At 55.0% G+C, this 22362-nt stretch overlaps 52 non-coding genes across 52 annotated transcripts; 42 read left to right on the forward strand and 10 right to left on the reverse strand.

The window, feature by feature from the left end:
* Positions 1-159: 159 nt before the first annotated feature.
* Positions 160-232, forward strand: Trnam-cau. The gene has a single exon. It is a non-coding gene; the product is annotated as a tRNA-Met (tRNA).
* Positions 233-529: 297 nt separating this feature from the next.
* On the forward strand, positions 530-601 carry Trnae-uuc. The gene has a single exon. It is a non-coding gene; the product is annotated as a tRNA-Glu (tRNA).
* A 198-nt stretch (positions 602-799) lies between these two features.
* Positions 800-873, forward strand: Trnai-aau. Its single transcript has one exon. It is a non-coding gene; the product is annotated as a tRNA-Ile (tRNA).
* Positions 874-1466: 593 nt separating this feature from the next.
* Trnag-ucc lies at positions 1467-1538 on the reverse strand. Its single transcript has one exon. It is a non-coding gene; the product is annotated as a tRNA-Gly (tRNA).
* A 342-nt stretch (positions 1539-1880) lies between these two features.
* Positions 1881-1951, forward strand: Trnag-gcc. The gene has a single exon. It is a non-coding gene; the product is annotated as a tRNA-Gly (tRNA).
* Positions 1952-2332: 381 nt separating this feature from the next.
* Positions 2333-2405, forward strand: Trnam-cau. Its single transcript has one exon. It is a non-coding gene; the product is annotated as a tRNA-Met (tRNA).
* A 297-nt stretch (positions 2406-2702) lies between these two features.
* On the forward strand, positions 2703-2774 carry Trnae-uuc. The gene has a single exon. It is a non-coding gene; the product is annotated as a tRNA-Glu (tRNA).
* Positions 2775-2972: 198 nt separating this feature from the next.
* Positions 2973-3046, forward strand: Trnai-aau. Its single transcript has one exon. It is a non-coding gene; the product is annotated as a tRNA-Ile (tRNA).
* A 569-nt stretch (positions 3047-3615) lies between these two features.
* Trnag-ucc lies at positions 3616-3687 on the reverse strand. Its single transcript has one exon. It is a non-coding gene; the product is annotated as a tRNA-Gly (tRNA).
* Positions 3688-4028: 341 nt separating this feature from the next.
* On the forward strand, positions 4029-4099 carry Trnag-gcc. Its single transcript has one exon. It is a non-coding gene; the product is annotated as a tRNA-Gly (tRNA).
* Positions 4100-4479: 380 nt separating this feature from the next.
* Trnam-cau lies at positions 4480-4552 on the forward strand. The gene has a single exon. It is a non-coding gene; the product is annotated as a tRNA-Met (tRNA).
* A 305-nt stretch (positions 4553-4857) lies between these two features.
* Trnae-uuc lies at positions 4858-4929 on the forward strand. The gene has a single exon. It is a non-coding gene; the product is annotated as a tRNA-Glu (tRNA).
* A 198-nt stretch (positions 4930-5127) lies between these two features.
* Trnai-aau lies at positions 5128-5201 on the forward strand. Its single transcript has one exon. It is a non-coding gene; the product is annotated as a tRNA-Ile (tRNA).
* A 569-nt stretch (positions 5202-5770) lies between these two features.
* On the reverse strand, positions 5771-5842 carry Trnag-ucc. Its single transcript has one exon. It is a non-coding gene; the product is annotated as a tRNA-Gly (tRNA).
* A 342-nt stretch (positions 5843-6184) lies between these two features.
* Positions 6185-6255, forward strand: Trnag-gcc. The gene has a single exon. It is a non-coding gene; the product is annotated as a tRNA-Gly (tRNA).
* A 381-nt stretch (positions 6256-6636) lies between these two features.
* Positions 6637-6709, forward strand: Trnam-cau. The gene has a single exon. It is a non-coding gene; the product is annotated as a tRNA-Met (tRNA).
* Positions 6710-7006: 297 nt separating this feature from the next.
* On the forward strand, positions 7007-7078 carry Trnae-uuc. Its single transcript has one exon. It is a non-coding gene; the product is annotated as a tRNA-Glu (tRNA).
* A 198-nt stretch (positions 7079-7276) lies between these two features.
* Trnai-aau lies at positions 7277-7350 on the forward strand. Its single transcript has one exon. It is a non-coding gene; the product is annotated as a tRNA-Ile (tRNA).
* A 593-nt stretch (positions 7351-7943) lies between these two features.
* Trnag-ucc lies at positions 7944-8015 on the reverse strand. The gene has a single exon. It is a non-coding gene; the product is annotated as a tRNA-Gly (tRNA).
* A 342-nt stretch (positions 8016-8357) lies between these two features.
* Trnag-gcc lies at positions 8358-8428 on the forward strand. Its single transcript has one exon. It is a non-coding gene; the product is annotated as a tRNA-Gly (tRNA).
* A 381-nt stretch (positions 8429-8809) lies between these two features.
* On the forward strand, positions 8810-8882 carry Trnam-cau. The gene has a single exon. It is a non-coding gene; the product is annotated as a tRNA-Met (tRNA).
* Positions 8883-9179: 297 nt separating this feature from the next.
* Positions 9180-9251, forward strand: Trnae-uuc. The gene has a single exon. It is a non-coding gene; the product is annotated as a tRNA-Glu (tRNA).
* A 198-nt stretch (positions 9252-9449) lies between these two features.
* Positions 9450-9523, forward strand: Trnai-aau. Its single transcript has one exon. It is a non-coding gene; the product is annotated as a tRNA-Ile (tRNA).
* Positions 9524-10116: 593 nt separating this feature from the next.
* Trnag-ucc lies at positions 10117-10188 on the reverse strand. The gene has a single exon. It is a non-coding gene; the product is annotated as a tRNA-Gly (tRNA).
* A 342-nt stretch (positions 10189-10530) lies between these two features.
* Trnag-gcc lies at positions 10531-10601 on the forward strand. Its single transcript has one exon. It is a non-coding gene; the product is annotated as a tRNA-Gly (tRNA).
* A 381-nt stretch (positions 10602-10982) lies between these two features.
* On the forward strand, positions 10983-11055 carry Trnam-cau. The gene has a single exon. It is a non-coding gene; the product is annotated as a tRNA-Met (tRNA).
* A 297-nt stretch (positions 11056-11352) lies between these two features.
* Trnae-uuc lies at positions 11353-11424 on the forward strand. The gene has a single exon. It is a non-coding gene; the product is annotated as a tRNA-Glu (tRNA).
* A 198-nt stretch (positions 11425-11622) lies between these two features.
* On the forward strand, positions 11623-11696 carry Trnai-aau. Its single transcript has one exon. It is a non-coding gene; the product is annotated as a tRNA-Ile (tRNA).
* Positions 11697-12289: 593 nt separating this feature from the next.
* On the reverse strand, positions 12290-12361 carry Trnag-ucc. Its single transcript has one exon. It is a non-coding gene; the product is annotated as a tRNA-Gly (tRNA).
* A 342-nt stretch (positions 12362-12703) lies between these two features.
* Positions 12704-12774, forward strand: Trnag-gcc. The gene has a single exon. It is a non-coding gene; the product is annotated as a tRNA-Gly (tRNA).
* Positions 12775-13155: 381 nt separating this feature from the next.
* Trnam-cau lies at positions 13156-13228 on the forward strand. The gene has a single exon. It is a non-coding gene; the product is annotated as a tRNA-Met (tRNA).
* Positions 13229-13525: 297 nt separating this feature from the next.
* On the forward strand, positions 13526-13597 carry Trnae-uuc. Its single transcript has one exon. It is a non-coding gene; the product is annotated as a tRNA-Glu (tRNA).
* A 198-nt stretch (positions 13598-13795) lies between these two features.
* On the forward strand, positions 13796-13869 carry Trnai-aau. Its single transcript has one exon. It is a non-coding gene; the product is annotated as a tRNA-Ile (tRNA).
* A 569-nt stretch (positions 13870-14438) lies between these two features.
* Trnag-ucc lies at positions 14439-14510 on the reverse strand. Its single transcript has one exon. It is a non-coding gene; the product is annotated as a tRNA-Gly (tRNA).
* Positions 14511-14851: 341 nt separating this feature from the next.
* Positions 14852-14922, forward strand: Trnag-gcc. The gene has a single exon. It is a non-coding gene; the product is annotated as a tRNA-Gly (tRNA).
* A 380-nt stretch (positions 14923-15302) lies between these two features.
* On the forward strand, positions 15303-15375 carry Trnam-cau. Its single transcript has one exon. It is a non-coding gene; the product is annotated as a tRNA-Met (tRNA).
* A 305-nt stretch (positions 15376-15680) lies between these two features.
* Positions 15681-15752, forward strand: Trnae-uuc. Its single transcript has one exon. It is a non-coding gene; the product is annotated as a tRNA-Glu (tRNA).
* A 198-nt stretch (positions 15753-15950) lies between these two features.
* Positions 15951-16024, forward strand: Trnai-aau. The gene has a single exon. It is a non-coding gene; the product is annotated as a tRNA-Ile (tRNA).
* Positions 16025-16593: 569 nt separating this feature from the next.
* Positions 16594-16665, reverse strand: Trnag-ucc. The gene has a single exon. It is a non-coding gene; the product is annotated as a tRNA-Gly (tRNA).
* Positions 16666-17006: 341 nt separating this feature from the next.
* Positions 17007-17077, forward strand: Trnag-gcc. Its single transcript has one exon. It is a non-coding gene; the product is annotated as a tRNA-Gly (tRNA).
* A 380-nt stretch (positions 17078-17457) lies between these two features.
* On the forward strand, positions 17458-17530 carry Trnam-cau. The gene has a single exon. It is a non-coding gene; the product is annotated as a tRNA-Met (tRNA).
* A 305-nt stretch (positions 17531-17835) lies between these two features.
* Trnae-uuc lies at positions 17836-17907 on the forward strand. Its single transcript has one exon. It is a non-coding gene; the product is annotated as a tRNA-Glu (tRNA).
* A 198-nt stretch (positions 17908-18105) lies between these two features.
* Trnai-aau lies at positions 18106-18179 on the forward strand. Its single transcript has one exon. It is a non-coding gene; the product is annotated as a tRNA-Ile (tRNA).
* A 559-nt stretch (positions 18180-18738) lies between these two features.
* Trnag-ucc lies at positions 18739-18810 on the reverse strand. Its single transcript has one exon. It is a non-coding gene; the product is annotated as a tRNA-Gly (tRNA).
* Positions 18811-19151: 341 nt separating this feature from the next.
* Positions 19152-19222, forward strand: Trnag-gcc. The gene has a single exon. It is a non-coding gene; the product is annotated as a tRNA-Gly (tRNA).
* A 380-nt stretch (positions 19223-19602) lies between these two features.
* On the forward strand, positions 19603-19675 carry Trnam-cau. The gene has a single exon. It is a non-coding gene; the product is annotated as a tRNA-Met (tRNA).
* Positions 19676-19980: 305 nt separating this feature from the next.
* On the forward strand, positions 19981-20052 carry Trnae-uuc. Its single transcript has one exon. It is a non-coding gene; the product is annotated as a tRNA-Glu (tRNA).
* A 198-nt stretch (positions 20053-20250) lies between these two features.
* Trnai-aau lies at positions 20251-20324 on the forward strand. The gene has a single exon. It is a non-coding gene; the product is annotated as a tRNA-Ile (tRNA).
* Positions 20325-20893: 569 nt separating this feature from the next.
* Positions 20894-20965, reverse strand: Trnag-ucc. The gene has a single exon. It is a non-coding gene; the product is annotated as a tRNA-Gly (tRNA).
* Positions 20966-21306: 341 nt separating this feature from the next.
* Positions 21307-21377, forward strand: Trnag-gcc. The gene has a single exon. It is a non-coding gene; the product is annotated as a tRNA-Gly (tRNA).
* A 380-nt stretch (positions 21378-21757) lies between these two features.
* Trnam-cau lies at positions 21758-21830 on the forward strand. Its single transcript has one exon. It is a non-coding gene; the product is annotated as a tRNA-Met (tRNA).
* A 305-nt stretch (positions 21831-22135) lies between these two features.
* Positions 22136-22207, forward strand: Trnae-uuc. The gene has a single exon. It is a non-coding gene; the product is annotated as a tRNA-Glu (tRNA).
* The last annotated feature ends 155 nt before the right edge of the window (positions 22208-22362 follow it).

Below are 22362 nucleotides of genomic sequence, written 5' to 3' on the forward strand. Positions count from 1 at the left end.
GTGCTGCCTATCGTTGCCAACAGCTGCAGCAACACCGCAATCAACTGGGCCGGCAGTGCACGTGTAGCAACAGAACACGTTATCGAGGAAGTACAGTGTCTCTACGCCTAATATTGGGCAGGCTATTTACCCAGTTTCCAGGACAAGCGGTTCACCCGTGCCTCGGTAGCGCAGTAGGCAGCGCGTAAGTCTCATAATCTTAAGGTCGTGAGTTCGATCCTCACCCGGGGCATTTAATTTTCTGTGACTGATGGTGGTGCTGTAGCTAGGGCGCCAACGTATTTCTTGTTTGTTATCCACAACGCTTCAGCGGGAAAATGTTTACTTCCTGTTATTGCTACTTACAGCTTCCCTTTCCCTCTTCTCCCAGCAGAGCATGAAGCCAAAAGCATTGCTCTGCGACGTTTGAGGTGCGCGCCTTGCCAGTCAGTATGTGCAAAGATGCTCGCAAAGAGAGAGGGGCGCCGACGCGGCACTCGACACGAAATGCGACAAGCGACCGTACGAACGGTCTAACGGAACGGCCACATCCGGTGTGGTCTAGTGGCTAGGATACCTGGCTTTCACCCAGGAGGCCCGGGTTCGATTCCCGGTACCGGAACGGAATTTTTTCCACACGAATCGTGACAAGTTTGAGCTGTCCGAGCGGCCGTTTCCCGTCCTGCTCGCAATATAGCTACTGTTTCGTGACCGTCAGCAGAATATAGACTAGGGAAGCAGACACACGACGACCATAGAAATGGTGTATGGCTTCATGCCACCTGTTTCCAGCGTAGGGCTGAGCATCTGCATATGCCGAGGCCCGTTAGCTCAGTTGGTTAGAGCGTCGTGCTAATAACGCGAAGGTCGTGGGTTCGATCCCCCCACGGGCCACTACTCTTTTACTACTACGACAAGGCAGCGCCGATTTCAGCTGGCGAGTGTGATGACCAAAAGATCATCACCCTGCGTGGAAGTTGATAGAGGATCCGAACCCGACTCGTCGGGAAGCGCTACAGCATTCACTCGGCAATGGCCATAATATCTTGAATACACTGGTTCTCAGCCGATAAAGAGAAAATGAAAGAAAATGTCCGATTGCCGATGCGTAACAACTTTGGCCCTTGTTAGTACTTGGGCGGGTGAGCGCATGGGAACACAGGGCACTATTGGCACTTTTACTTCCTATTTTTGTTTCTCCTTTCTTTTCGGAGCTACAGCCCGATTCGGTCAGGGAGACGCCACCGTGAAATGAAGGGGGCGTGCTGTGTGTCCATCGCCTCGCCTCTCCTTACCTCTCTCAGTCGTTTCTCGTGCTTGTCGTTTTGATATAGGCCGATTTGAGAGCGTCAGCTCTCGCGTCAGCTGAGCAAAGTCGAGACAAGTCGAGACACACTAAGGGCTGGTGTGCAGCGAGTAAGAGGGCGAAAAAACAATAATTTAAGAGCGCGTGGCAAAAGTACTCATACGCGAAATTAAAAGCCTGCTGCGGTGGCCGGGAATCGAACCCGGATCAACTGCTTGGAAGGCAACTATGCTGACCATTACACCACCACCGCACAAGCGAGCGCCGCGCGTCCGCGCTGTGTCGGCTTCCCGCCAGTCGGCAGCGGCCGAAGGTGATCGTACCTGGCAGGCGCATTTCGAGGCGGGCTAGGGGAGCACATCCAGACGCATTCGGACAGCGTATCCGCGCACATTTCGCATCCTTTGGCAAGAGTTGGGCGCCGGCGACGCAAGAGTACGCAGAGGACCGCGTTCTGGCGGCATTTTTAAGCAGTGCAGTGCAGGATTCAGCGTCTGCAGCATCCTTTCCACAGAATGCTACGGCGCTTGACGGCAGTCCCACTTTCCCTTGAGACATCTGCTCGGGAAGCAGCGTCAAGTTACCGCTGGCCCGGGCATCGGTGGTTCAGTGGTAGAATGCTCGCCTGCCACGCGGGCGGCCCGGGTTCGATTCCCGGCCGATGCATCATTTTGCTTTTCCCGCGATAATGCTGCCGCGTGGCTTGCGCGCTTGAGATGCACGATCCACAAGAACGTATAGCTGGATTCCCTTGAGAAGAACCGAGAACGCAGCACTCGCGGGTCCCCACTAGGACGCTCGCATCATGTTCTACAGACTAGCGTCGGCCTGGCCTCACAAGTTGCTGTGTCCCGGTGCCTCCGAGGCACTGAACTTTAACGACAAGGAGTGCTGCCTATCGTTGCCAACAGCTGCAGCAACACCGCAATCAACTGGGCCGGCAGTGCACGTGTAGCAACAGAACACGTTATCGAGGAAGTACAGTGTCTCTACGCCTAATATTGGGCAGGCTATTTACCCAGTTTCCAGGACAAGCGGTTCACCCGTGCCTCGGTAGCGCAGTAGGCAGCGCGTAAGTCTCATAATCTTAAGGTCGTGAGTTCGACCCTCACCCGGGGCATTTAATTTTCTGTGACTGATGGTGGTGCTGTAGCTAGGGCGCCAACGTATTTCTTGTTTGTTATCCACAACGCTTCAGCGGGAAAATGTTTACTTCCTGTTATTGCTACTTACAGCTTCCCTTTCCCTCTTCTCCCAGCAGAGCATGAAGCCAAAAGCATTGCTCTGCGACGTTTGAGGTGCGCGCCTTGCCAGTCAGTATGTGCAAAGATGCCCGCAAAGAGAGAGGGGCGCCGACGCGGCACTCGACACGAAATGCGACAAGCGACCGTACGAACGGTCTAACGGAACGGCCACATCCGGTGTGGTCTAGTGGCTAGGATACCTGGCTTTCACCCAGGAGGCCCGGGTTCGATTCCCGGTACCGGAACGGAATTTTTTCCACACGAATCGTGACAAGTTTGAGCTGTCCGAGCGGCCGTTTCCCGTCCTGCTCGCAATATAGCTACTGTTTCGTGACCGTCAGCAGAATATAGACTAGGGAAGCAGACACACGACGACCATAGAAATGGTGTATGGCTTCATGCCACCTGTTTCCAGCGTAGGGCTGAGCATCTGCATATGCCGAGGCCCGTTAGCTCAGTTGGTTAGAGCGTCGTGCTAATAACGCGAAGGTCGTGGGTTCGATCCCCCCACGGGCCACTACTCTTTTACTACTACGACAAGGCAGCGCCGATTTCAGCTGGCGAGTGTGATGACCAAAAGATCATCACCCTGCGTGGAAGTTGATAGAGGATCCGAACCCGACTCGTCGGGAAGCGCTACAGCATTCACTCGGCAATGGCCATAATATCTTGAATACACTGGTTCTCAGCCGATAAAGAGAAAATGAAAGAAAATGTCCGATTGCCGATGCGTAACAACTTTGGCCCTTGTTAGTACTTGGGCGGGTGAGCGCATGGGAACACAGGGCACTATTGGCACTTTTACTTCCTATTTTTGTTTCTCCTTTCTTTTCGGAGCTACAGCCCGATTCGGTCAGGGAGACGCCACCGTGAAATGAAGGGGGCGTGCTGTGTGTCCATCGCCTCGCCTCTCCTTACCTCTCTCAGTCGTTTCTCGTGCTTGTCGTTTTGATATAGGCCGATTTGAGAGCGTCAGCTCTCGCGTCAGCTGAGCAAAGTCGAGACAAGTCGAGACACACTAAGGGCTGGTATGCAGCGAGTAAGAGGGCGTGGCAAAAGTACTCATACGCGAAATTAAAAGCCTGCTGCGGCGGCCGGGAATCGAACCCGGATCAACTGCTTGGAAGGCAACTATGCTGACCATTACACCACCACCGCACAACCGAGCGCCCCGCCTCCGCGCTGTGTCGGCGTCCCGCCTGTCGGCAGCGGCCGAAGGTGATCATACCTGGCAGGCGCATTTCGAGGTAGGCTAGGGGAGCACATCCACACGCATTCGGACAGCGTATCCGCGCACATTTCGCATCCTTTGGCAAGAGTCGGCGCCGGCGACGCAAGAGTACGCAGAGGACCGCGTTCTGGCGGCATTTTTAAGCAGTGCAGTGCAGGATTCAGCGTCTGCAGCATCTTCTCCACAGAATGCTACGGCGCTTGACAGCAGTCCCACTTTCCCTTGAGACATCTGCTCGGGAAGCAGCGTGAGGTTACCGCTGGCCCGAGCATCGGTGGTTCAGTGGTAGAATGCTCGCCTGCCACGCGGGCGGCCCGGGTTCGATTCCCGGCCGATTCATCGTTTTGCTTTTCCCGCGATAATGCTGCCGCGTGGCTTGCGCGCTTGAGATGCACGATCCACAAGAATGTATGGCTGGGTTCCCTTGAGAAGAACCGAGAACGCAGCACTCGCGGGTCCCCGCTAGGACGCCCGCATCATGTTCTACAGACTAGCGTCGGCCTGGCCTCACAAGTTGCTGGGTCCGGGTGCCTCCGAGGCACTGAACTTTAACGACAAGGAGTGCTGCCTATCGTTGCAACAGCTGCAGCAGCACCGCAATCAACTGGGCCGGCAGTGCACGTGTAGCAACAGAACACGTTATCCAGGAAGTACAGTGTCTCTACGTCTAATATTGGGTACGGTATTTACCTAGTTTCCGGGACAAGCGGTGCACCCGTGCCTCGGTAGCGCAGTAGGCAGCGCGTAAGTCTCATAATCTTAAGGTCGTGAGTTCGATCCTCACCCGGGGCATTTAGTTTTCTGTGACTGATGGTGGTGCTGTTGCTAAGGCGCCAACGTATTTCTTGTTTGTTATCCACAACGTTTCAACGCTTCAGCGGGAAAATGTTCACTTCCTGTTATTGCTACTTACAGCTTCCCTTTTCCTCTTCTCCCAGCAGAGCATGAAGCCAAAAGCATTGCTCTGCGACGTTTGAGGTGCGCGCCTTGCCAGTCAGTATGTGCAAAGATGTTCGCAAAGAGAGAGGGGCGCCGACGCGGCACTCGACGCGAAATGCGACAAGCGACCGTACGAACGGTCGAACGGAACGGCCACATCCGATGTGGTCTAGTGGCTAGGATACCTGGCTTTCACCCAGGAGGCCCGGGTTCGATTCCCGGTACCGGAACGGAATTTTTTCCACACGAATCGTGACAAGTTTGAGCTGTCCGAGCGGCCGTTTCCCGTCCTGCTCGCAATGTAGCTACTGTTTCGTGACCGTCAGCAGAATATAGACTAGGGAAGCAGACACACGACGACCATAGAAATGGTGTATGGCTTCATGCCACCTGTTTCCAGCGTAGGGCTGAGCAAACGCATCTGCCCAGGCCCGTTAGCTCAGTTGGTTAGAGCGTCGTGCTAATAACGCGAAGGTCGTGGGTTCGATCCCCCCACGGGCCACTACTCTTTTACTACTACGAAAAGGCAGCGCCGATTTCAGCTGGCGAGTGTGATGACCAAAAGATCATCACCCTGCGTGGAAGTTGATAGAGGATCCGAACCCGACTCGTCGGGAAGCGCTACAGCATTCACTCGGCAATGGCCATAATATCTTGAATACACTGGTTCTCAACCGATAAAGAGAAAATGAAAGAAAATGTCCGATTGCCGATGCGTACCAACTTTGGCCCTTGTTAGTACTTGGGCGGGTGAGCGCATGGGAACACAGGGCACTATTGGCACTTTTACTTCCTATTTTTGTTTCTCCTTTCTTTTCGGAGCTACAGCCCGATTCGGTCAGGGAGACGCCACCGTGAAATGAAGGGGGCGTGCTGTGTGTCCATCGCCTCGCCTCTCCTTACCTCTCTCAGTCGTTTCTCGTGCTTGTCGTTTTGATATAGGCCGATTTGAGAGCGTCAGCTCTCGCGTCAGCTGAGCAAAGTCGAGACAAGTCGAGACACACTAAGGGCTGGTATGCAGCGAGTAAGAGGGCGTGGCAAAAGTACTCATACGCGAAATTAAAAGCCTGCTGCGGCGGCCGGGAATCGAACCCGGATCAACTGCTTGGAAGGCAACTATGCTGACCATTACACCACCACCGCACAACCGAGCGCCCCGCCTCCGCGCTGTGTCGGCGTCCCGCCTGTCGGCAGCGGCCGAAGGTGATCATACCTGGCAGGCGCATTTCGAGGTAGGCTAGGGGAGCACATCCACACGCATTCGGACAGCGTATCCGCGCACATTTCGCATCCTTTGGCAAGAGTTGGGCGCCGGCGACGCAAGAGTACGCAGAGGACCGCGTTCTGGCGGCATTTTTAAGCAGTGCAGTGCAGGATTCAGCGTCTGCAGCATCTTTTCCACAGAATGCTACGGCGCTTGACGGCAGTCCCACTTTCCCTTGAGACATCTGCTCGGGAAGCAGCGTCAAGTTACCGCTGGCCCGGGCATCGGTGGTTCAGTGGTAGAATGCTCGCCTGCCACGCGGGCGGCCCGGGTTCGATTCCCGGCCGATGCATCATTTTGCTTTTCCCGCGATAATGCTGCCGCGTGGCTTGCGCGCTTGAGATGCACGATCCACAAGAACGTATAGCTGGATTCCCTTGAGAAGAACCGAGAACGCAGCACTCGCGGGTCCCCACTAGGACGCTCGCATCATGTTCTACAGACTAGCGTCGGCCTGGCCTCACAAGTTGCTGTGTCCCGGTGCCTCCGAGGCACTGAACTTTAACGACAAGGAGTGCTGCCTATCGTTGCCAACAGCTGCAGCAACACCGCAATCAACTGGGCCGGCAGTGCACGTGTAGCAACAGAACACGTTATCGAGGAAGTACAGTGTCTCTACGCCTAATATTGGGCAGGCTATTTACCCAGTTTCCAGGACAAGCGGTTCACCCGTGCCTCGGTAGCGCAGTAGGCAGCGCGTAAGTCTCATAATCTTAAGGTCGTGAGTTCGACCCTCACCCGGGGCATTTAATTTTCTGTGACTGATGGTGGTGCTGTAGCTAGGGCGCCAACGTATTTCTTGTTTGTTATCCACAACGCTTCAGCGGGAAAATGTTTACTTCCTGTTATTGCTACTTACAGCTTCCCTTTCCCTCTTCTCCCAGCAGAGCATGAAGCCAAAAGCATTGCTCTGCGACGTTTGAGGTGCGCGCCTTGCCAGTCAGTATGTGCAAAGATGCCCGCAAAGAGAGAGGGGCGCCGACGCGGCACTCGACACGAAATGCGACAAGCGACCGTACGAACGGTCTAACGGAACGGCCACATCCGGTGTGGTCTAGTGGCTAGGATACCTGGCTTTCACCCAGGAGGCCCGGGTTCGATTCCCGGTACCGGAACGGAATTTTTTCCACACGAATCGTGACAAGTTTGAGCTGTCCGAGCGGCCGTTTCCCGTCCTGCTCGCAATATAGCTACTGTTTCGTGACCGTCAGCAGAATATAGACTAGGGAAGCAGACACACGACGACCATAGAAATGGTGTATGGCTTCATGCCACCTGTTTCCAGCGTAGGGCTGAGCATCTGCATATGCCGAGGCCCGTTAGCTCAGTTGGTTAGAGCGTCGTGCTAATAACGCGAAGGTCGTGGGTTCGATCCCCCCACGGGCCACTACTCTTTTACTACTACGACAAGGCAGCGCCGATTTCAGCTGGCGAGTGTGATGACCAAAAGATCATCACCCTGCGTGGAAGTTGATAGAGGATCCGAACCCGACTCGTCGGGAAGCGCTACAGCATTCACTCGGCAATGGCCATAATATCTTGAATACACTGGTTCTCAGCCGATAAAGAGAAAATGAAAGAAAATGTCCGATTGCCGATGCGTAACAACTTTGGCCCTTGTTAGTACTTGGGCGGGTGAGCGCATGGGAACACAGGGCACTATTGGCACTTTTACTTCCTATTTTTGTTTCTCCTTTCTTTTCGGAGCTACAGCCCGATTCGGTCAGGGAGACGCCACCGTGAAATGAAGGGGGCGTGCTGTGTGTCCATCGCCTCGCCTCTCCTTACCTCTCTCAGTCGTTTCTCGTGCTTGTCGTTTTGATATAGGCCGATTTGAGAGCGTCAGCTCTCGCGTCAGCTGAGCAAAGTCGAGACAAGTCGAGACACACTAAGGGCTGGTGTGCAGCGAGTAAGAGGGCGAAAAAACAATAATTTAAGAGCGCGTGGCAAAAGTACTCATACGCGAAATTAAAAGCCTGCTGCGGTGGCCGGGAATCGAACCCGGATCAACTGCTTGGAAGGCAACTATGCTGACCATTACACCACCACCGCACAAGCGAGCGCCGCGCGTCCGCGCTGTGTCGGCTTCCCGCCAGTCGGCAGCGGCCGAAGGTGATCGTACCTGGCAGGCGCATTTCGAGGCGGGCTAGGGGAGCACATCCAGACGCATTCGGACAGCGTATCCGCGCACATTTCGCATCCTTTGGCAAGAGTTGGGCGCCGGCGACGCAAGAGTACGCAGAGGACCGCGTTCTGGCGGCATTTTTAAGCAGTGCAGTGCAGGATTCAGCGTCTGCAGCATCTTTTCCACAGAATGCTACGGCGCTTGACGGCAGTCCCACTTTCCCTTGAGACATCTGCTCGGGAAGCAGCGTCAAGTTACCGCTGGCCCGGGCATCGGTGGTTCAGTGGTAGAATGCTCGCCTGCCACGCGGGCGGCCCGGGTTCGATTCCCGGCCGATGCATCATTTTGCTTTTCCCGCGATAATGCTGCCGCGTGGCTTGCGCGCTTGAGATGCACGATCCACAAGAACGTATAGCTGGATTCCCTTGAGAAGAACCGAGAACGCAGCACTCGCGGGTCCCCACTAGGACGCTCGCATCATGTTCTACAGACTAGCGTCGGCCTGGCCTCACAAGTTGCTGTGTCCCGGTGCCTCCGAGGCACTGAACTTTAACGACAAGGAGTGCTGCCTATCGTTGCCAACAGCTGCAGCAACACCGCAATCAACTGGGCCGGCAGTGCACGTGTAGCAACAGAACACGTTATCGAGGAAGTACAGTGTCTCTACGCCTAATATTGGGCAGGCTATTTACCCAGTTTCCAGGACAAGCGGTTCACCCGTGCCTCGGTAGCGCAGTAGGCAGCGCGTAAGTCTCATAATCTTAAGGTCGTGAGTTCGATCCTCACCCGGGGCATTTAATTTTCTGTGACTGATGGTGGTGCTGTAGCTAGGGCGCCAACGTATTTCTTGTTTGTTATCCACAACGCTTCAGCGGGAAAATGTTTACTTCCTGTTATTGCTACTTACAGCTTCCCTTTCCCTCTTCTCCCAGCAGAGCATGAAGCCAAAAGCATTGCTCTGCGACGTTTGAGGTGCGCGCCTTGCCAGTCAGTATGTGCAAAGATGCTCGCAAAGAGAGAGGGGCGCCGACGCGGCACTCGACACGAAATGCGACAAGCGACCGTACGAACGGTCTAACGGAACGGCCACATCCGGTGTGGTCTAGTGGCTAGGATACCTGGCTTTCACCCAGGAGGCCCGGGTTCGATTCCCGGTACCGGAACGGAATTTTTTCCACACGAATCGTGACAAGTTTGAGCTGTCCGAGCGGCCGTTTCCCGTCCTGCTCGCAATATAGCTACTGTTTCGTGACCGTCAGCAGAATATAGACTAGGGAAGCAGACACACGACGACCATAGAAATGGTGTATGGCTTCATGCCACCTGTTTCCAGCGTAGGGCTGAGCATCTGCATATGCCGAGGCCCGTTAGCTCAGTTGGTTAGAGCGTCGTGCTAATAACGCGAAGGTCGTGGGTTCGATCCCCCCACGGGCCACTACTCTTTTACTACTACGACAAGGCAGCGCCGATTTCAGCTGGCGAGTGTGATGACCAAAAGATCATCACCCTGCGTGGAAGTTGATAGAGGATCCGAACCCGACTCGTCGGGAAGCGCTACAGCATTCACTCGGCAATGGCCATAATATCTTGAATACACTGGTTCTCAGCCGATAAAGAGAAAATGAAAGAAAATGTCCGATTGCCGATGCGTAACAACTTTGGCCCTTGTTAGTACTTGGGCGGGTGAGCGCATGGGAACACAGGGCACTATTGGCACTTTTACTTCCTATTTTTGTTTCTCCTTTCTTTTCGGAGCTACAGCCCGATTCGGTCAGGGAGACGCCACCGTGAAATGAAGGGGGCGTGCTGTGTGTCCATCGCCTCGCCTCTCCTTACCTCTCTCAGTCGTTTCTCGTGCTTGTCGTTTTGATATAGGCCGATTTGAGAGCGTCAGCTCTCGCGTCAGCTGAGCAAAGTCGAGACAAGTCGAGACACACTAAGGGCTGGTGTGCAGCGAGTAAGAGGGCGAAAAAACAATAATTTAAGAGCGCGTGGCAAAAGTACTCATACGCGAAATTAAAAGCCTGCTGCGGTGGCCGGGAATCGAACCCGGATCAACTGCTTGGAAGGCAACTATGCTGACCATTACACCACCACCGCACAAGCGAGCGCCGCGCGTCCGCGCTGTGTCGGCTTCCCGCCAGTCGGCAGCGGCCGAAGGTGATCGTACCTGGCAGGCGCATTTCGAGGCGGGCTAGGGGAGCACATCCAGACGCATTCGGACAGCGTATCCGCGCACATTTCGCATCCTTTGGCAAGAGTTGGGCGCCGGCGACGCAAGAGTACGCAGAGGACCGCGTTCTGGCGGCATTTTTAAGCAGTGCAGTGCAGGATTCAGCGTCTGCAGCATCCTTTCCACAGAATGCTACGGCGCTTGACGGCAGTCCCACTTTCCCTTGAGACATCTGCTCGGGAAGCAGCGTCAAGTTACCGCTGGCCCGGGCATCGGTGGTTCAGTGGTAGAATGCTCGCCTGCCACGCGGGCGGCCCGGGTTCGATTCCCGGCCGATGCATCATTTTGCTTTTCCCGCGATAATGCTGCCGCGTGGCTTGCGCGCTTGAGATGCACGATCCACAAGAACGTATAGCTGGATTCCCTTGAGAAGAACCGAGAACGCAGCACTCGCGGGTCCCCACTAGGACGCTCGCATCATGTTCTACAGACTAGCGTCGGCCTGGCCTCACAAGTTGCTGTGTCCCGGTGCCTCCGAGGCACTGAACTTTAACGACAAGGAGTGCTGCCTATCGTTGCCAACAGCTGCAGCAACACCGCAATCAACTGGGCCGGCAGTGCACGTGTAGCAACAGAACACGTTATCGAGGAAGTACAGTGTCTCTACGCCTAATATTGGGCAGGCTATTTACCCAGTTTCCAGGACAAGCGGTTCACCCGTGCCTCGGTAGCGCAGTAGGCAGCGCGTAAGTCTCATAATCTTAAGGTCGTGAGTTCGATCCTCACCCGGGGCATTTAATTTTCTGTGACTGATGGTGGTGCTGTAGCTAGGGCGCCAACGTATTTCTTGTTTGTTATCCACAACGCTTCAGCGGGAAAATGTTTACTTCCTGTTATTGCTACTTACAGCTTCCCTTTCCCTCTTCTCCCAGCAGAGCATGAAGCCAAAAGCATTGCTCTGCGACGTTTGAGGTGCGCGCCTTGCCAGTCAGTATGTGCAAAGATGCTCGCAAAGAGAGAGGGGCGCCGACGCGGCACTCGACACGAAATGCGACAAGCGACCGTACGAACGGTCTAACGGAACGGCCACATCCGGTGTGGTCTAGTGGCTAGGATACCTGGCTTTCACCCAGGAGGCCCGGGTTCGATTCCCGGTACCGGAACGGAATTTTTTCCACACGAATCGTGACAAGTTTGAGCTGTCCGAGCGGCCGTTTCCCGTCCTGCTCGCAATATAGCTACTGTTTCGTGACCGTCAGCAGAATATAGACTAGGGAAGCAGACACACGACGACCATAGAAATGGTGTATGGCTTCATGCCACCTGTTTCCAGCGTAGGGCTGAGCATCTGCATATGCCGAGGCCCGTTAGCTCAGTTGGTTAGAGCGTCGTGCTAATAACGCGAAGGTCGTGGGTTCGATCCCCCCACGGGCCACTACTCTTTTACTACTACGACAAGGCAGCGCCGATTTCAGCTGGCGAGTGTGATGACCAAAAGATCATCACCCTGCGTGGAAGTTGATAGAGGATCCGAACCCGACTCGTCGGGAAGCGCTACAGCATTCACTCGGCAATGGCCATAATATCTTGAATACACTGGTTCTCAGCCGATAAAGAGAAAATGAAAGAAAATGTCCGATTGCCGATGCGTAACAACTTTGGCCCTTGTTAGTACTTGGGCGGGTGAGCGCATGGGAACACAGGGCACTATTGGCACTTTTACTTCCTATTTTTGTTTCTCCTTTCTTTTCGGAGCTACAGCCCGATTCGGTCAGGGAGACGCCACCGTGAAATGAAGGGGGCGTGCTGTGTGTCCATCGCCTCGCCTCTCCTTACCTCTCTCAGTCGTTTCTCGTGCTTGTCGTTTTGATATAGGCCGATTTGAGAGCGTCAGCTCTCGCGTCAGCTGAGCAAAGTCGAGACAAGTCGAGACACACTAAGGGCTGGTGTGCAGCGAGTAAGAGGGCGAAAAAACAATAATTTAAGAGCGCGTGGCAAAAGTACTCATACGCGAAATTAAAAGCCTGCTGCGGTGGCCGGGAATCGAACCCGGATCAACTGCTTGGAAGGCAACTATGCTGACCATTACACCACCACCGCACAAGCGAGCGCCGCGCGTCCGCGCTGTGTCGGCTTCCCGCCAGTCGGCAGCGGCCGAAGGTGATCGTACCTGGCAGGCGCATTTCGAGGCGGGCTAGGGGAGCACATCCAGACGCATTCGGACAGCGTATCCGCGCACATTTCGCATCCTTTGGCAAGAGTTGGGCGCCGGCGACGCAAGAGTACGCAGAGGACCGCGTTCTGGCGGCATTTTTAAGCAGTGCAGTGCAGGATTCAGCGTCTGCAGCATCCTTTCCACAGAATGCTACGGCGCTTGACGGCAGTCCCACTTTCCCTTGAGACATCTGCTCGGGAAGCAGCGTCAAGTTACCGCTGGCCCGGGCATCGGTGGTTCAGTGGTAGAATGCTCGCCTGCCACGCGGGCGGCCCGGGTTCGATTCCCGGCCGATGCATCATTTTGCTTTTCCCGCGATAATGCTGCCGCGTGGCTTGCGCGCTTGAGATGCACGATCCACAAGAACGTATAGCTGGATTCCCTTGAGAAGAACCGAGAACGCAGCACTCGCGGGTCCCCACTAGGACGCTCGCATCATGTTCTACAGACTAGCGTCGGCCTGGCCTCACAAGTTGCTGTGTCCCGGTGCCTCCGAGGCACTGAACTTTAACGACAAGGAGTGCTGCCTATCGTTGCCAACAGCTGCAGCAACACCGCAATCAACTGGGCCGGCAGTGCACGTGTAGCAACAGAACACGTTATCGAGGAAGTACAGTGTCTCTACGCCTAATATTGGGCAGGCTATTTACCCAGTTTCCAGGACAAGCGGTTCACCCGTGCCTCGGTAGCGCAGTAGGCAGCGCGTAAGTCTCATAATCTTAAGGTCGTGAGTTCGACCCTCACCCGGGGCATTTAATTTTCTGTGACTGATGGTGGTGCTGTAGCTAGGGCGCCAACGTATTTCTTGTTTGTTATCCACAACGCTTCAGCGGGAAAATGTTTACTTCCTGTTATTGCTACTTACAGCTTCCCTTTCCCTCTTCTCCCAGCAGAGCATGAAGCCAAAAGCATTGCTCTGCGACGTTTGAGGTGCGCGCCTTGCCAGTCAGTATGTGCAAAGATGCCCGCAAAGAGAGAGGGGCGCCGACGCGGCACTCGACACGAAATGCGACAAGCGACCGTACGAACGGTCTAACGGAACGGCCACATCCGGTGTGGTCTAGTGGCTAGGATACCTGGCTTTCACCCAGGAGGCCCGGGTTCGATTCCCGGTACCGGAACGGAATTTTTTCCACACGAATCGTGACAAGTTTGAGCTGTCCGAGCGGCCGTTTCCCGTCCTGCTCGCAATATAGCTACTGTTTCGTGACCGTCAGCAGAATATAGACTAGGGAAGCAGACACACGACGACCATAGAAATGGTGTATGGCTTCATGCCACCTGTTTCCAGCGTAGGGCTGAGCATCTGCATATGCCGAGGCCCGTTAGCTCAGTTGGTTAGAGCGTCGTGCTAATAACGCGAAGGTCGTGGGTTCGATCCCCCCACGGGCCACTACTCTTTTACTACTACGACAAGGCAGCGCCGATTTCAGCTGGCGAGTGTGATGACCAAAAGATCATCACCCTGCGTGGAAGTTGATAGAGGATCCGAACCCGACTCGTCGGGAAGCGCTACAGCATTCACTCGGCAATGGCCATAATATCTTGAATACACTGGTTCTCAGCCGATAAAGAGAAAATGAAAGAAAATGTCCGATTGCCGATGCGTAACAACTTTGGCCCTTGTTAGTACTTGGGCGGGTGAGCGCATGGGAACACAGGGCACTATTGGCACTTTTACTTCCTATTTTTGTTTCTCCTTTCTTTTCGGAGCTACAGCCCGATTCGGTCAGGGAGACGCCACCGTGAAATGAAGGGGGCGTGCTGTGTGTCCATCGCCTCGCCTCTCCTTACCTCTCTCAGTCGTTTCTCGTGCTTGTCGTTTTGATATAGGCCGATTTGAGAGCGTCAGCTCTCGCGTCAGCTGAGCAAAGTCGAGACAAGTCGAGACACACTAAGGGCTGGTATGCAGCGAGTAAGAGGGCGTGGCAAAAGTACTCATACGCGAAATTAAAAGCCTGCTGCGGCGGCCGGGAATCGAACCCGGATCAACTGCTTGGAAGGCAACTATGCTGACCATTACACCACCACCGCACAACCGAGCGCCCCGCCTCCGCGCTGTGTCGGCGTCCCGCCTGTCGGCAGCGGCCGAAGGTGATCATACCTGGCAGGCGCATTTCGAGGTAGGCTAGGGGAGCACATCCACACGCATTCGGACAGCGTATCCGCGCACATTTCGCATCCTTTGGCAAGAGTCGGCGCCGGCGACGCAAGAGTACGCAGAGGACCGCGTTCTGGCGGCATTTTTAAGCAGTGCAGTGCAGGATTCAGCGTCTGCAGCATCTTCTCCACAGAATGCTACGGCGCTTGACAGCAGTCCCACTTTCCCTTGAGACATCTGCTCGGGAAGCAGCGTGAGGTTACCGCTGGCCCGAGCATCGGTGGTTCAGTGGTAGAATGCTCGCCTGCCACGCGGGCGGCCCGGGTTCGATTCCCGGCCGATTCATCGTTTTGCTTTTCCCGCGATAATGCTGCCGCGTGGCTTGCGCGCTTGAGATGCACGATCCACAAGAATGTATGGCTGGGTTCCCTTGAGAAGAACCGAGAACGCAGCACTCGCGGGTCCCCGCTAGGACGCCCGCATCATGTTCTACAGACTAGCGTCGGCCTGGCCTCACAAGTTGCTGGGTCCGGGTGCCTCCGAGGCACTGAACTTTAACGACAAGGAGTGCTGCCTATCGTTGCAACAGCTGCAGCAGCACCGCAATCAACTGGGCCGGCAGTGCACGTGTAGCAACAGAACACGTTATCCAGGAAGTACAGTGTCTCTACGTCTAATATTGGGTACGGTATTTACCTAGTTTCCGGGACAAGCGGTGCACCCGTGCCTCGGTAGCGCAGTAGGCAGCGCGTAAGTCTCATAATCTTAAGGTCGTGAGTTCGATCCTCACCCGGGGCATTTAGTTTTCTGTGACTGATGGTGGTGCTGTTGCTAAGGCGCCAACGTATTTCTTGTTTGTTATCCACAACGTTTCAACGCTTCAGCGGGAAAATGTTCACTTCCTGTTATTGCTACTTACAGCTTCCCTTTTCCTCTTCTCCCAGCAGAGCATGAAGCCAAAAGCATTGCTCTGCGACGTTTGAGGTGCGCGCCTTGCCAGTCAGTATGTGCAAAGATGTTCGCAAAGAGAGAGGGGCGCCGACGCGGCACTCGACGCGAAATGCGACAAGCGACCGTACGAACGGTCGAACGGAACGGCCACATCCGATGTGGTCTAGTGGCTAGGATACCTGGCTTTCACCCAGGAGGCCCGGGTTCGATTCCCGGTACCGGAACGGAATTTTTTCCACACGAATCGTGACAAGTTTGAGCTGTCCGAGCGGCCGTTTCCCGTCCTGCTCGCAATGTAGCTACTGTTTCGTGACCGTCAGCAGAATATAGACTAGGGAAGCAGACACACGACGACCATAGAAATGGTGTATGGCTTCATGCCACCTGTTTCCAGCGTAGGGCTGAGCAAACGCATCTGCCCAGGCCCGTTAGCTCAGTTGGTTAGAGCGTCGTGCTAATAACGCGAAGGTCGTGGGTTCGATCCCCCCACGGGCCACTACTCTTTTACTACTACGAAAAGGCAGCGCCGATTTCAGCTGGCGAGTGTGATGACCAAAAGATCATCACCCTGCGTGGAAGTTGATAGAGGATCCGAACCCGACTCGTCGGGAAGCGCTACAGCATTCACTCGGCAATGGCCATAATATCTTGAATACACTGGTTCTCAACCGATAAAGAGAAAATGAAAGAAAATGTCCGATTGCCGATGCGTACCAACTTTGGCCCTTGTTAGTACTTGGGCGGGTGAGCGCATGGGAACACAGGGCACTATTGGCACTTTTACTTCCTATTTTTGTTTCTCCTTTCTTTTCGGAGCTACAGCCCGATTCGGTCAGGGAGACGCCACCGTGAAATGAAGGGGGCGTGCTGTGTGTCCATCGCCTCGCCTCTCCTTACCTCTCTCAGTCGTTTCTCGTGCTTGTCGTTTTGATATAGGCCGATTTGAGAGCGTCAGCTCTCGCGTCAGCTGAGCAAAGTCGAGACAAGTCGAGACACACTAAGGGCTGGTATGCAGCGAGTAAGAGGGCGTGGCAAAAGTACTCATACGCGAAATTAAAAGCCTGCTGCGGCGGCCGGGAATCGAACCCGGATCAACTGCTTGGAAGGCAACTATGCTGACCATTACACCACCACCGCACAACCGAGCGCCCCGCCTCCGCGCTGTGTCGGCGTCCCGCCTGTCGGCAGCGGCCGAAGGTGATCATACCTGGCAGGCGCATTTCGAGGTAGGCTAGGGGAGCACATCCACACGCATTCGGACAGCGTATCCGCGCACATTTCGCATCCTTTGGCAAGAGTCGGCGCCGGCGACGCAAGAGTACGCAGAGGACCGCGTTCTGGCGGCATTTTTAAGCAGTGCAGTGCAGGATTCAGCGTCTGCAGCATCTTCTCCACAGAATGCTACGGCGCTTGACAGCAGTCCCACTTTCCCTTGAGACATCTGCTCGGGAAGCAGCGTGAGGTTACCGCTGGCCCGAGCATCGGTGGTTCAGTGGTAGAATGCTCGCCTGCCACGCGGGCGGCCCGGGTTCGATTCCCGGCCGATTCATCGTTTTGCTTTTCCCGCGATAATGCTGCCGCGTGGCTTGCGCGCTTGAGATGCACGATCCACAAGAATGTATGGCTGGGTTCCCTTGAGAAGAACCGAGAACGCAGCACTCGCGGGTCCCCGCTAGGACGCCCGCATCATGTTCTACAGACTAGCGTCGGCCTGGCCTCACAAGTTGCTGGGTCCGGGTGCCTCCGAGGCACTGAACTTTAACGACAAGGAGTGCTGCCTATCGTTGCAACAGCTGCAGCAGCACCGCAATCAACTGGGCCGGCAGTGCACGTGTAGCAACAGAACACGTTATCCAGGAAGTACAGTGTCTCTACGTCTAATATTGGGTACGGTATTTACCTAGTTTCCGGGACAAGCGGTGCACCCGTGCCTCGGTAGCGCAGTAGGCAGCGCGTAAGTCTCATAATCTTAAGGTCGTGAGTTCGATCCTCACCCGGGGCATTTAGTTTTCTGTGACTGATGGTGGTGCTGTTGCTAAGGCGCCAACGTATTTCTTGTTTGTTATCCACAACGTTTCAACGCTTCAGCGGGAAAATGTTCACTTCCTGTTATTGCTACTTACAGCTTCCCTTTTCCTCTTCTCCCAGCAGAGCATGAAGCCAAAAGCATTGCTCTGCGACGTTTGAGGTGCGCGCCTTGCCAGTCAGTATGTGCAAAGATGTTCGCAAAGAGAGAGGGGCGCCGACGCGGCACTCGACGCGAAATGCGACAAGCGACCGTACGAACGGTCGAACGGAACGGCCACATCCGATGTGGTCTAGTGGCTAGGATACCTGGCTTTCACCCAGGAGGCCCGGGTTCGATTCCCGGTACCGGAACGGAATTTTTTCCACACGAATCGTGACAAGTTTGAGCTGTCCGAGCGGCCGTTTCCCGTCCTGCTCGCAATGTAGCTACTGTTTCGTGACCGTCAGCAGAATATAGACTAGGGAAGCAGACACACGACGACCATAGAAATGGTGTATGGCTTCATGCCACCTGTTTCCAGCGTAGGGCTGAGCAAACGCATCTGCCCAGGCCCGTTAGCTCAGTTGGTTAGAGCGTCGTGCTAATAACGCGAAGGTCGTGGGTTCGATCCCCCCACGGGCCACTACTCTTTTACTACTACGAAAAGGCAGCGCCGATTTCAGCTGGCGAGTGTGATGACCAAAAGATCATCACCCTGCGTGGAAGTTGATAGAGGATCCGAACCCGACTCGTCGGGAAGCGCTACAGCATTCACTCGGCAATGGCCATAATATCTTGAATACACTGGTTCTCAACCGATAAAGAGAAAATGAAAGAAAATGTCCGATTGCCGATGCGTACCAACTTTGGCCCTTGTTAGTACTTGGGCGGGTGAGCGCATGGGAACACAGGGCACTATTGGCACTTTTACTTCCTATTTTTGTTTCTCCTTTCTTTTCGGAGCTACAGCCCGATTCGGTCAGGGAGACGCCACCGTGAAATGAAGGGGGCGTGCTGTGTGTCCATCGCCTCGCCTCTCCTTACCTCTCTCAGTCGTTTCTCGTGCTTGTCGTTTTGATATAGGCCGATTTGAGAGCGTCAGCTCTCGCGTCAGTCGAGACAAGTCGAGACACACTAAGGGCTGGTATGCAGCGAGTAAGAGGGCGTGGCAAAAGTACTCATACGCGAAATTAAAAGCCTGCTGCGGCGGCCGGGAATCGAACCCGGATCAACTGCTTGGAAGGCAACTATGCTGACCATTACACCACCACCGCACAACCGAGCGCCCCGCCTCCGCGCTGTGTCGGCGTCCCGCCTGTCGGCAGCGGCCGAAGGTGATCATACCTGGCAGGCGCATTTCGAGGTAGGCTAGGGGAGCACATCCACACGCATTCGGACAGCGTATCCGCGCACATTTCGCATCCTTTGGCAAGAGTCGGCGCCGGCGACGCAAGAGTACGCAGAGGACCGCGTTCTGGCGGCATTTTTAAGCAGTGCAGTGCAGGATTCAGCGTCTGCAGCATCTTCTCCACAGAATGCTACGGCGCTTGACAGCAGTCCCACTTTCCCTTGAGACATCTGCTCGGGAAGCAGCGTGAGGTTACCGCTGGCCCGAGCATCGGTGGTTCAGTGGTAGAATGCTCGCCTGCCACGCGGGCGGCCCGGGTTCGATTCCCGGCCGATTCATCGTTTTGCTTTTCCCGCGATAATGCTGCCGCGTGGCTTGCGCGCTTGAGATGCACGATCCACAAGAATGTATGGCTGGGTTCCCTTGAGAAGAACCGAGAACGCAGCACTCGCGGGTCCCCGCTAGGACGCCCGCATCATGTTCTACAGACTAGCGTCGGCCTGGCCTCACAAGTTGCTGGGTCCGGGTGCCTCCGAGGCACTGAACTTTAACGACAAGGAGTGCTGCCTATCGTTGCAACAGCTGCAGCAGCACCGCAATCAACTGGGCCGGCAGTGCACGTGTAGCAACAGAACACGTTATCCAGGAAGTACAGTGTCTCTACGTCTAATATTGGGTACGGTATTTACCTAGTTTCCGGGACAAGCGGTGCACCCGTGCCTCGGTAGCGCAGTAGGCAGCGCGTAAGTCTCATAATCTTAAGGTCGTGAGTTCGATCCTCACCCGGGGCATTTAGTTTTCTGTGACTGATGGTGGTGCTGTTGCTAAGGCGCCAACGTATTTCTTGTTTGTTATCCACAACGTTTCAACGCTTCAGCGGGAAAATGTTCACTTCCTGTTATTGCTACTTACAGCTTCCCTTTTCCTCTTCTCCCAGCAGAGCATGAAGCCAAAAGCATTGCTCTGCGACGTTTGAGGTGCGCGCCTTGCCAGTCAGTATGTGCAAAGATGTTCGCAAAGAGAGAGGGGCGCCGACGCGGCACTCGACGCGAAATGCGACAAGCGACCGTACGAACGGTCGAACGGAACGGCCACATCCGATGTGGTCTAGTGGCTAGGATACCTGGCTTTCACCCAGGAGGCCCGGGTTCGATTCCCGGTACCGGAACGGAATTTTTTCCACACGAATCGTGACAAGTTTGAGCTGTCCGAGCGGCCGTTTCCCGTCCTGCTCGCAATGTAGCTACTGTTTCGTGACCGTCAGCAGAATATAGACTAGGGAAGCAGACACACGACGACCATAGAAATGGTGTATGGCTTCATGCCACCTGTTTCCAGCGTAGGGCTGAGCAAACGCATCTGCCCAGGCCCGTTAGCTCAGTTGGTTAGAGCGTCGTGCTAATAACGCGAAGGTCGTGGGTTCGATCCCCCCACGGGCCACTACTCTTTTACTACTACGAAAAGGCAGCGCCGATTTCAGCTGGCGAGTGTGATGACCAAAAGATCATCACCCTGCGTGGAAGTTGATAGAGGATCCGAACCCGACTCGTCGGGAAGCGCTACAGCATTCACTCGGCAATGGCCATAATATCTTGAATACACTGGTTCTCAACCGATAAAGAGAAAATGAAAGAAAATGTCCGATTGCCGATGCGTACCAACTTTGGCCCTTGTTAGTACTTGGGCGGGTGAGCGCATGGGAACACAGGGCACTATTGGCACTTTTACTTCCTATTTTTGTTTCTCCTTTCTTTTCGGAGCTACAGCCCGATTCGGTCAGGGAGACGCCACCGTGAAATGAAGGGGGCGTGCTGTGTGTCCATCGCCTCGCCTCTCCTTACCTCTCTCAGTCGTTTCTCGTGCTTGTCGTTTTGATATAGGCCGATTTGAGAGCGTCAGCTCTCGCGTCAGCTGAGCAAAGTCGAGACAAGTCGAGACACACTAAGGGCTGGTATGCAGCGAGTAAGAGGGCGTGGCAAAAGTACTCATACGCGAAATTAAAAGCCTGCTGCGGCGGCCGGGAATCGAACCCGGATCAACTGCTTGGAAGGCAACTATGCTGACCATTACACCACCACCGCACAACCGAGCGCCCCGCCTCCGCGCTGTGTCGGCGTCCCGCCTGTCGGCAGCGGCCGAAGGTGATCATACCTGGCAGGCGCATTTCGAGGTAGGCTAGGGGAGCACATCCACACGCATTCGGACAGCGTATCCGCGCACATTTCGCATCCTTTGGCAAGAGTCGGCGCCGGCGACGCAAGAGTACGCAGAGGACCGCGTTCTGGCGGCATTTTTAAGCAGTGCAGTGCAGGATTCAGCGTCTGCAGCATCTTCTCCACAGAATGCTACGGCGCTTGACAGCAGTCCCACTTTCCCTTGAGACATCTGCTCGGGAAGCAGCGTGAGGTTACCGCTGGCCCGAGCATCGGTGGTTCAGTGGTAGAATGCTCGCCTGCCACGCGGGCGGCCCGGGTTCGATTCCCGGCCGATGCATCGTTTTGCTTTTCCCGCGATAATGCTGCCGCGTGGCTTGCGCGCTTGAGATGCACGATCCACAAGAATGTATGGCTGGGTTCCCTTGAGAAGAACCGAGAACGCAGCACTCGCGGGTCCCCGCTAGGACGCCCGCATCATGTTCTACAGACTAGCGTCGGCCTGGCCTCACAAGTTGCTGGGTCCGGGTGCCTCCGAGGCACTGAACTTTAACGACAAGGAGTGCTGCCTATCGTTGCAACAGCTGCAGCAGCACCGCAATCAACTGGGCCGGCAGTGCACGTGTAGCAACAGAACACGTTATCCAGGAAGTACAGTGTCTCTACGTCTAATATTGGGTACGGTATTTACCTAGTTTCCGGGACAAGCGGTGCACCCGTGCCTCGGTAGCGCAGTAGGCAGCGCGTAAGTCTCATAATCTTAAGGTCGTGAGTTCGATCCTCACCCGGGGCATTTAGTTTTCTGTGACTGATGGTGGTGCTGTTGCTAAGGCGCCAACGTATTTCTTGTTTGTTATCCACAACGTTTCAACGCTTCAGCGGGAAAATGTTCACTTCCTGTTATTGCTACTTACAGCTTCCCTTTTCCTCTTCTCCCAGCAGAGCATGAAGCCAAAAGCATTGCTCTGCGACGTTTGAGGTGCGCGCCTTGCCAGTCAGTATGTGCAAAGATGTTCGCAAAGAGAGAGGGGCGCCGACGCGGCACTCGACGCGAAATGCGACAAGCGACCGTACGAACGGTCGAACGGAACGGCCACATCCGATGTGGTCTAGTGGCTAGGATACCTGTCTTTCACCCAGGAGGCCCGGGTTCGATTCCCGGTACCGGAACGGAATTTTTTCCACACGAATCGTGACAAGTTTGAGCTGTCCGAGCGGCCGTTTCCCGTCCTGCTCGCAATGTAGCTACTGTTTCGTGACCGTCAGCAGAATATAGACTAGGGAAGCAGACACACGACGACCATAGAAATGGTGTATGGCTTCAT

Source organism: Schistocerca americana, unplaced genomic scaffold (genome assembly GCF_021461395.2).
Source record: "Schistocerca americana isolate TAMUIC-IGC-003095 unplaced genomic scaffold, iqSchAmer2.1 HiC_scaffold_570, whole genome shotgun sequence".
Lineage (NCBI taxonomy): Eukaryota > Metazoa > Arthropoda > Insecta > Orthoptera > Acrididae > Schistocerca > Schistocerca americana.